General features: G+C 53.9%; 1 non-coding gene and 2 pseudogenes across 1 annotated transcript; all 3 read left to right on the top strand.

The window, feature by feature from the left end:
- The first annotated feature begins 2,190 nt into the window (after window positions 1–2,190).
- Window positions 2,191–2,381, top strand: LOC137330707 (U2 spliceosomal RNA). Its single transcript, XR_010965133.1, has one exon. It is a non-coding gene; the product is annotated as a U2 spliceosomal RNA (small nuclear RNA).
- A 965-nt stretch (window positions 2,382–3,346) lies between these two features.
- On the top strand, window positions 3,347–3,463 carry LOC137330187 (U2 spliceosomal RNA; annotated as a pseudogene).
- Window positions 3,464–4,446: 983 nt separating this feature from the next.
- LOC137329604 (U2 spliceosomal RNA) lies at window positions 4,447–4,563 on the top strand (annotated as a pseudogene).
- Window positions 4,564–7,500: the final 2,937 nt, after the last annotated feature.

Below are 7,500 nucleotides of genomic sequence, written 5' to 3' on the forward strand. Positions count from 1 at the left end.
GCAGCACCGCACTGCACTGCACTGCACTGCACCCCACACTACATCACACTTGCCTGCCTGCCAGCCTGCCGCTGCCTACTCTCACCAGCGGACCAAAGTGAGGATAACACCCCGAAGCAAGCATCTCCCTTGCCGCCCACCAGCCCACACCAATCCCCTTGCCTGCCTCCCACAAATTCCACCAGCGAGGCAAAGTGAAAATCAACCCCCAAAAAACGCACTCCACACCGGCCATCGCCCGCTATACACCCCCCCCCCCCCCCCCCCCCCCCGGGGCGAATATTAAGCCCGAGAACACCGACTGTAACCAACCGCAGTGAAAAGTTGAAGTGGCAACTCATTAACCAGATTTACACTTGGCAACTCATAAACCAAATGAACAAAAAATCTGGTTAATGAGTTGCCCAAAATAAATCTGGTTAATGAGTTGCCACTTCAACTTTTCACTGCGGTTGGTTACAGTCGGTGTTCTCGGGCTTAATATTCACCCCGGGGGGGGGGGTGGGTGATTCTGGGGGTAGTGTCCGGGAGGGTGAGCCTTTTATTCGGCAGGAGGCGTGTGGGGAAATCATCAACCTGTCAGACGATGAGTTGTCACAAACGCCATTGCTTAATGAAAGCTGCGCTCCCGAACTGGACTGACTGTCTGACTGTCTGTCTGTCTGTCCGTTTGTCAAGGGGAGGAAAAGGCGGTGGTGGTGGTGGTGAGGGTGGAGCTTTACGCTCAGGAGGGGAGACTTTCCTTCATGCCAATTAATCTGCAGCAGAAAGTCATCCCCCCCCCGACTGGGATTCGAAGCCCGGTCCTGACCACGAGACCACCGGGGAGAGCTGCCTCAAGTCCCTGAGGGACCTGGACACGAGGCCGAGGACACACGCACGCCTGCTGCACTGGCAGCAGCGACCAGCAGGGGGCTGACCGGCTGATCCTTCCCTTTCACAGGCAGGCTTTTGACCCTCGATTAAACGACAAAGGTGTTCAGAAGGAAGTCCTGGGGGGGAGGGAGGGAGGCAGGGAAATCAGCACAAAGCAGGTCCCCTGGAATCTCACACCTGCGTCCCAGAAAACAGGTCTCCTGGTCAAAGCAGTCCTGCCCCGTCCTGCCATTAACGTGACAATGGACAGGGCCCGGCAGCTTGAGACACATCTTTTTTTCAATATGCAAGTTCTTTTTAAAAAGGTTTCCTTCCACAGCAGCTCTGAGTAAGAGTGAGAGAGAGAGAGAGAGAGACACTGACTGACACTGACACTGACACTGACACTGACACACACACACACACACACACACACACCGTCTCCCATCCGATTGGTGGACTATGGGATTGAAAATCGAACTTTGAGTTTCAATGCAGGGGGGAGAGCGCGAACGCAGCCCCTCCCAACTACCACACGCGCGTTGTTGTTGTTGTAATATAGAACTGCAAGTTGCCGTTGTCGTGGTCGTTTCGAATCAGCACAAAGTAGGTGCCTCCCTGGAATGTCACACCTGCGTCCCAGAAAACAGGTCTCCCGGTCAAAGCAGTCCCGCCCCCGCCCTGGGATTAACGTGACAATGGACAGGGCCCAGTCAGGGAGCAGCTTGAGAGACGTCTTTCAATAGGCGCTTCTGAAACATTAACGCCTTGTTTCTTTCGACAGTTTAACCAGCCTTTAACACGCCTTGTGTTTTTATTTCCCATTTCCAGCCAGCCAGCCAGCCAGCCAGCCAGCCGAGCCGAGCCAGCATCTGCAGTATTTTTTTTGATTGGTCTTGCCTGCCGTGGAATGAATGTTTCAACACGAGCTGCTGATTGTCAGCACCTCACCTCTTTCTCAATTGGCCGTTGCAATCTCACTCGCTCGCTCATTGTGAGACACGTCACGTCACTAGTTTTACTCAAAGAGGTTTCCTTCCACGGCAGTTCGTTAGTGACTGAGACTGACTGACGGAGGTCCGTTGAGACACAACCCTCCCCCATCTGATTGGTGGCCTACTGGCAAATTTACCAATCTGTCAAGCAATCCTGGCAAGAAAGGAAAAAACGGCAACTTCTTTAAACTCATCCACTGTTGCAATTAGAAACGGTGGCAAAAAATGTGGCCAGAGTAGGAGAGAACGGCAGTGCTTCGAGACTGCTTTCAACACCGGCAGCCAGAGAACAAAGAGGGAGGGCAAACAGGACCCGAGATCAATTCGCATCGAGCGCGGTATCGCTTCTCGGCCTTTTGGCTAAGATCAAGTGTAGTATCTGTTCTTATCAGTTTAATATCTGATACGTCCCCTATCTGGGGACCATATATTAAATTGATTTTTGGAACAGGGAGATGGACTAGGGGCTTGCTCCGTCCACTCCACGCATCGACCCAGTATTGCAGTGTCTCTGGGAACGGTGCAGCTCCCTGTGGGGAGATATTCAAAAGGAAAAACAGCTCTTTCCCAGTGTCTCTGTGTGTGTGTGTGTGTGTGTGTGTGTGTGTGTTTTATTACTGAGAATAAAGCTGATATCTCTCTCTCTCTCTCTCTCTCTCTCTTACACTCAGAGCTGCTGTGGAAGGAAACCGTTTTAAAAAGAACTTTCTCAGCTCAGTGGTATTTTTTTCTTCTCCAAGGCTGAGTGCCGCTCGCACGGAGCGATATAATTCAAAGTGCAAAATAACTTGGCGTCGTTGACTTGAAACAAGCAGGGTCTGCTTCCAAATGAAAGCTGCGCTCCCGAACTGGACTGACTGTCTGTCTGTCTGTCTGTTTGTCAAGGGGTGGAAAAGGCGGCGGTGGTGGTGAGGGTGGAGCATTACGCACAGGAGGGGAGACTTTCTTTCAGAGGTGCCAATTAATCTGCAGCAGAAAGTCATCCCCCCCGACCGGGATTCGAAGCCCGGTCCTGACCACGAGACCACCGGGGAGAGTTGCCTCAAGTCCCTGAGGGACCTGGACACGAGGCCGAATACACACGCACGCCTGCTGCACTGGCAGCAGCGACCAACAGGGGGCTGACCGGCTGATCCTTCCCTTTCACAGGCAGGCTTTTGGCCCTCGCTGAAACGACAAAGGTGTTCAGAAGGAAGTGCTGGGGGGAAGGCAGGCAGGGAGGGACGGACACAGGGAAGTCCGCACAAAACAGGTCCCCTGGAACCTCTGACCCAGAAAACCGGGTTCCTGGTGAAAGCAGTCCTGCCATTGACAGGAGAATGGACAGGGCCCGGCAGCTTGAGACACATCTTTCTTTCAATAAGCAAGTTCTTTTTAAAAAAGTTTCCTTCCACAGCAGCTCTGAGTGAGAGAGAGAGAGAGAGAGACACTGACTCACTGACTGATACTGACACCGACACACACACACACACACACACACACACACACACACACATATTATTTATTATTATTTTTAATTAATTTTTGGAACAGGGAGATGGACTAGGGGCTTGCTCTGTCCACTCTACGCATCGACCCAGTATTGCAGTGTTTCTGGGAACGGTGCAGCTCCCCGTGGGGAGATATTCAAAAGGAAAAACAGCTCTTTCCCAGTGTCTCTGTGTGTGTGTGTGTGTGTGTGTGTGTGTGTATTATTACTGAGAATAAAGCTGATATCTCTCTCTCTCTCTCTCTCTCTCTCCCTCTCTCTCTCTCACTCAGAGCTGCTGTGGAAGGAAACCGTTTTAAAAAGACCTTTCTCAGCTCAGTGGTATTTTTTTCTTCTCCAAGGCTGAGTGCCGCTCGCACGTAGCGATATAATTCAAAGTGCAAAATAACTTGGCGTCGTTGACTTTAAACAAGCAGGGTCTGCTTCCAAATGAAAGCTGCGCTCCCGAACTGGACTGACTGACTGTCTGTCTGTCTGTCTGTCTGTCTGTTTGTCAAGGGGTGGAAAAGGCGGCGGTGGTGGTGAGGGTGGAGCTTTACGCTCAGGAGGGGAGACTTTCTTTCAGAGGTGCCAATTAATCTGCAGCAGAAAGCCATCCCCCCCGACCGGGATTCGAAGCCCGGTCCTGACCACGAGACCACCGGGGAGAGTTGCCTCAAGTCCCTGAGGGACCTGGACACGAGGCCGAATACACACGCACGCCTGCTGCACTGGCAGCAGCGACCAACAGGGGGCTGACCGGCTGATCCTTCCCTTTCACAGGCAGGCTTTTGGCCCTCGCTGAAACGACAAAGGTGTTCAGAAGGAAGTGCTGGGGGGAAGGCAGGCAGGGAGGGACGGACACAGGGAAGTCCGCACAAAACAGGTCCCCTGGAACCTCTGACCCAGAAAAACGGGTTCCTGGTGAAAGCAGTCCTGCCATTGACATGACAATGGACAGGGCCCGGCAGCTTGAGACACATCTTTCTTTCAATATGCAAGTTCTTTTTAAAAAAGTTTCCTTCCACAGCAGCTCTGAGTGAGAGAGAGAGAGAGAGAGACACTGACTCACTGACTGATACTGACACCGACACACACACACACACACACACACACACACACACACATATTATTTATTATTATTTTTAATTGATTTTTAGAACAGGGAGATGGAATAGGGGCTTGCTCCGTCCACTCCACGCATCGACCCAGTATTGCAGTGTTTCTGGGAACGGTGCAGCTCCCCGTGGGGAGATATTCAAAAGGAAAATCAGCTCTTTCCCAGTGTCTCTGTGTGTGTGTGTGTGTGTGTGTGTGTGTGTGTGTGTGTGTGTGTGTATTATTACTGAGAATAAAGCTGATATCTCTCTCTCTCTCTCACTCAGAGCTGCTGTGGAAGGAAACCTTTTTAAAAAGAACTTTCTCAGCTCAGTGGTATTTTTTTCTTCTCCAAGGCTGAGTGCCGCTCGCACGGAGCGATATAATTCAAAGTGCAAAATAACTTGGCGTCGTTGACTTTAAACAAGCAGGGTCTGCTTCCAAATGAAAGCTGCGCTCCCGAACTGGACTGACTGACTGTCTGTCTGTCTGTCTGTCTGTCTGTTTGTCAAGGGGAGGAAAAGGTGGCGGTGGTGGTGGTGAGGGTGGAGCTTTACGCTCAGGAGGGGAGACTTTCTTTCAGAGGTGCCAATTAATCTGCAGCAGAAAGTCATCCCCCCCGACCGGGATTCGAAGCCCGGTCCTGACCACGAGACCACCGGGGAGAGTTGCCTCAAGTCCCTGAGGGACCTGGACACGAGGCCGAATACACACGCACGCCTGCTGCACTGGCAGCAGCGACCAACAGGGGGCTGACCGGCTGATCCTTCCCTTTCACAGGCAGGCTTTTGGCCCTCGCTCAAACGACAAAGGTGTTCAGAAGGAAGTCCTGGGGGGAAGGCATGGAGGGACGGACACAGGGAAGTCCGCACAAAACAGGTCCCCTGGAACCTCTGACCCAGAAAACCGGGTTCCTGGTGAAAGCAGTCCTGCCCCGCCCTGCCATTAACATGACAATGGACAGGGCCCGGACCAGGCGCAGCGGACGGTAGCGAGCAGTCGGAGGGTGAAAATCCGCCAGTGGGTGAAAAGGAGAGCCGTGCGGTGAGAGGAGGCGGAAAGCGGTTCGCAGACTTTTGCTGTACCTCCGGCGGGCAGCGCCGCACCTCCGAGCGCTCGGTACCGTCCGCTGCGCCTCGTCCTGCCGCACGCGACGAGCCGTCCCCGGAGGAAATCGGCCTCGGCCTTCCTGAGATATCAGTCTCCAGGTGGGACAGAAAAACCGGGGGCCCCCGGCTCGCTTTCGGCGGCCCGCTAGTCGACTTCCCGTCGTGCGAACGCGATCCTTCCGGTACCCTTCGGTGCCCCTTGCCCGACTCTAGCTCCGGTGGTAAAGCGGAGTCGGTCGGTCTGACGGCCGCCGAGTTAGCAGGCGGAAAGCGGTTTGCAGCCTTTCGCTGTACCTCCGGCGGGCAGCGCCGCACCTCCGAGCGCTCGGTACCGTCCGCTGCGCCTCGTCCTGCCGCACGCGACGAGCCGTCCCCGGAGGAAATCGGCCTCGGCCCTCCTGAGATATCAGCCTCCATACGGGCGTCACAAATCAGTGGACATGGTCAGCTGCAAAGCAGTGTCATTACAACCTTTCATAAACGACAGGGCAGCACCGCACTGCACTGCACTGCACTGCACCCCACACTACATCACACTTGCCTGCCTGCCAGCCTGCCGCTGCCTACTCTCACCAGCGGACCAAAGTGAGGATAACACCCCGAAGCAAGCATCTCCCTTGCCGCCCACCAGCCCACACCAATCCCCTTGCCTGCCTCCCACAAATTCCACCAGCGAGGCAAAGTGAAAATCAACCCCCAAAAAACGCACTCCACACCGGCCATCGCCCGCTATACACCCCCCCCCCCCCCCCCCCCCCCCCGGGGCGAATATTAAGCCCGAGAACACCGACTGTAACCAACCGCAGTGAAAAGTTGAAGTGGCAACTCATTAACCAGATTTACACTTGGCAACTCATAAACCAAATGAACAAAAAATCTGGTTAATGAGTTGCCCAAAATAAATCTGGTTAATGAGTTGCCACTTCAACTTTTCACTGCGGTTGGTTACAGTCGGTGTTCTCGGGCTTAATATTCACCCCGGGGGGGGGGGTGGGTGATTCTGGGGGTAGTGTCCGGGAGGGTGAGCCTTTTATTCGGCAGGAGGCGTGTGGGGAAATCATCAACCTGTCAGACGATGAGTTGTCACAAACGCCATTGCTTAATGAAAGCTGCGCTCCCGAACTGGACTGACTGTCTGACTGTCTGTCTGTCTGTCCGTTTGTCAAGGGGAGGAAAAGGCGGTGGTGGTGGTGGTGAGGGTGGAGCTTTACGCTCAGGAGGGGAGACTTTCCTTCATGCCAATTAATCTGCAGCAGAAAGTCATCCCCCCCCCGACTGGGATTCGAAGCCCGGTCCTGACCACGAGACCACCGGGGAGAGCTGCCTCAAGTCCCTGAGGGACCTGGACACGAGGCCGAGGACACACGCACGCCTGCTGCACTGGCAGCAGCGACCAGCAGGGGGCTGACCGGCTGATCCTTCCCTTTCACAGGCAGGCTTTTGACCCTCGATTAAACGACAAAGGTGTTCAGAAGGAAGTCCTGGGGGGGAGGGAGGGAGGCAGGGAAATCAGCACAAAGCAGGTCCCCTGGAATCTCACACCTGCGTCCCAGAAAACAGGTCTCCTGGTCAAAGCAGTCCTGCCCCGTCCTGCCATTAACGTGACAATGGACAGGGCCCGGCAGCTTGAGACACATCTTTTTTTCAATATGCAAGTTCTTTTTAAAAAGGTTTCCTTCCACAGCAGCTCTGAGTAAGAGTGAGAGAGAGAGAGAGAGAGACACTGACTGACACTGACACTGACACTGACACTGACACACACACACACACACACACACACACCGTCTCCCATCCGATTGGTGGACTATGGGATTGAAAATCGAACTTTGAGTTTCAATGCAGGGGGGAGAGCGCGAACGCAGCCCCTCCCAACTACCACACGCGCGTTGTTGTTGTTGTAATATAGAACTGCAAGTTGCCGTTGTCGTGGTCGTTTCGAATCAGCACAAAGTAGGTGCCTCCCTGGAATGTCACA

This window comes from Heptranchias perlo, chromosome 12 (genome assembly GCF_035084215.1).
Source record: "Heptranchias perlo isolate sHepPer1 chromosome 12, sHepPer1.hap1, whole genome shotgun sequence".
Lineage (NCBI taxonomy): Eukaryota > Metazoa > Chordata > Chondrichthyes > Hexanchiformes > Hexanchidae > Heptranchias > Heptranchias perlo.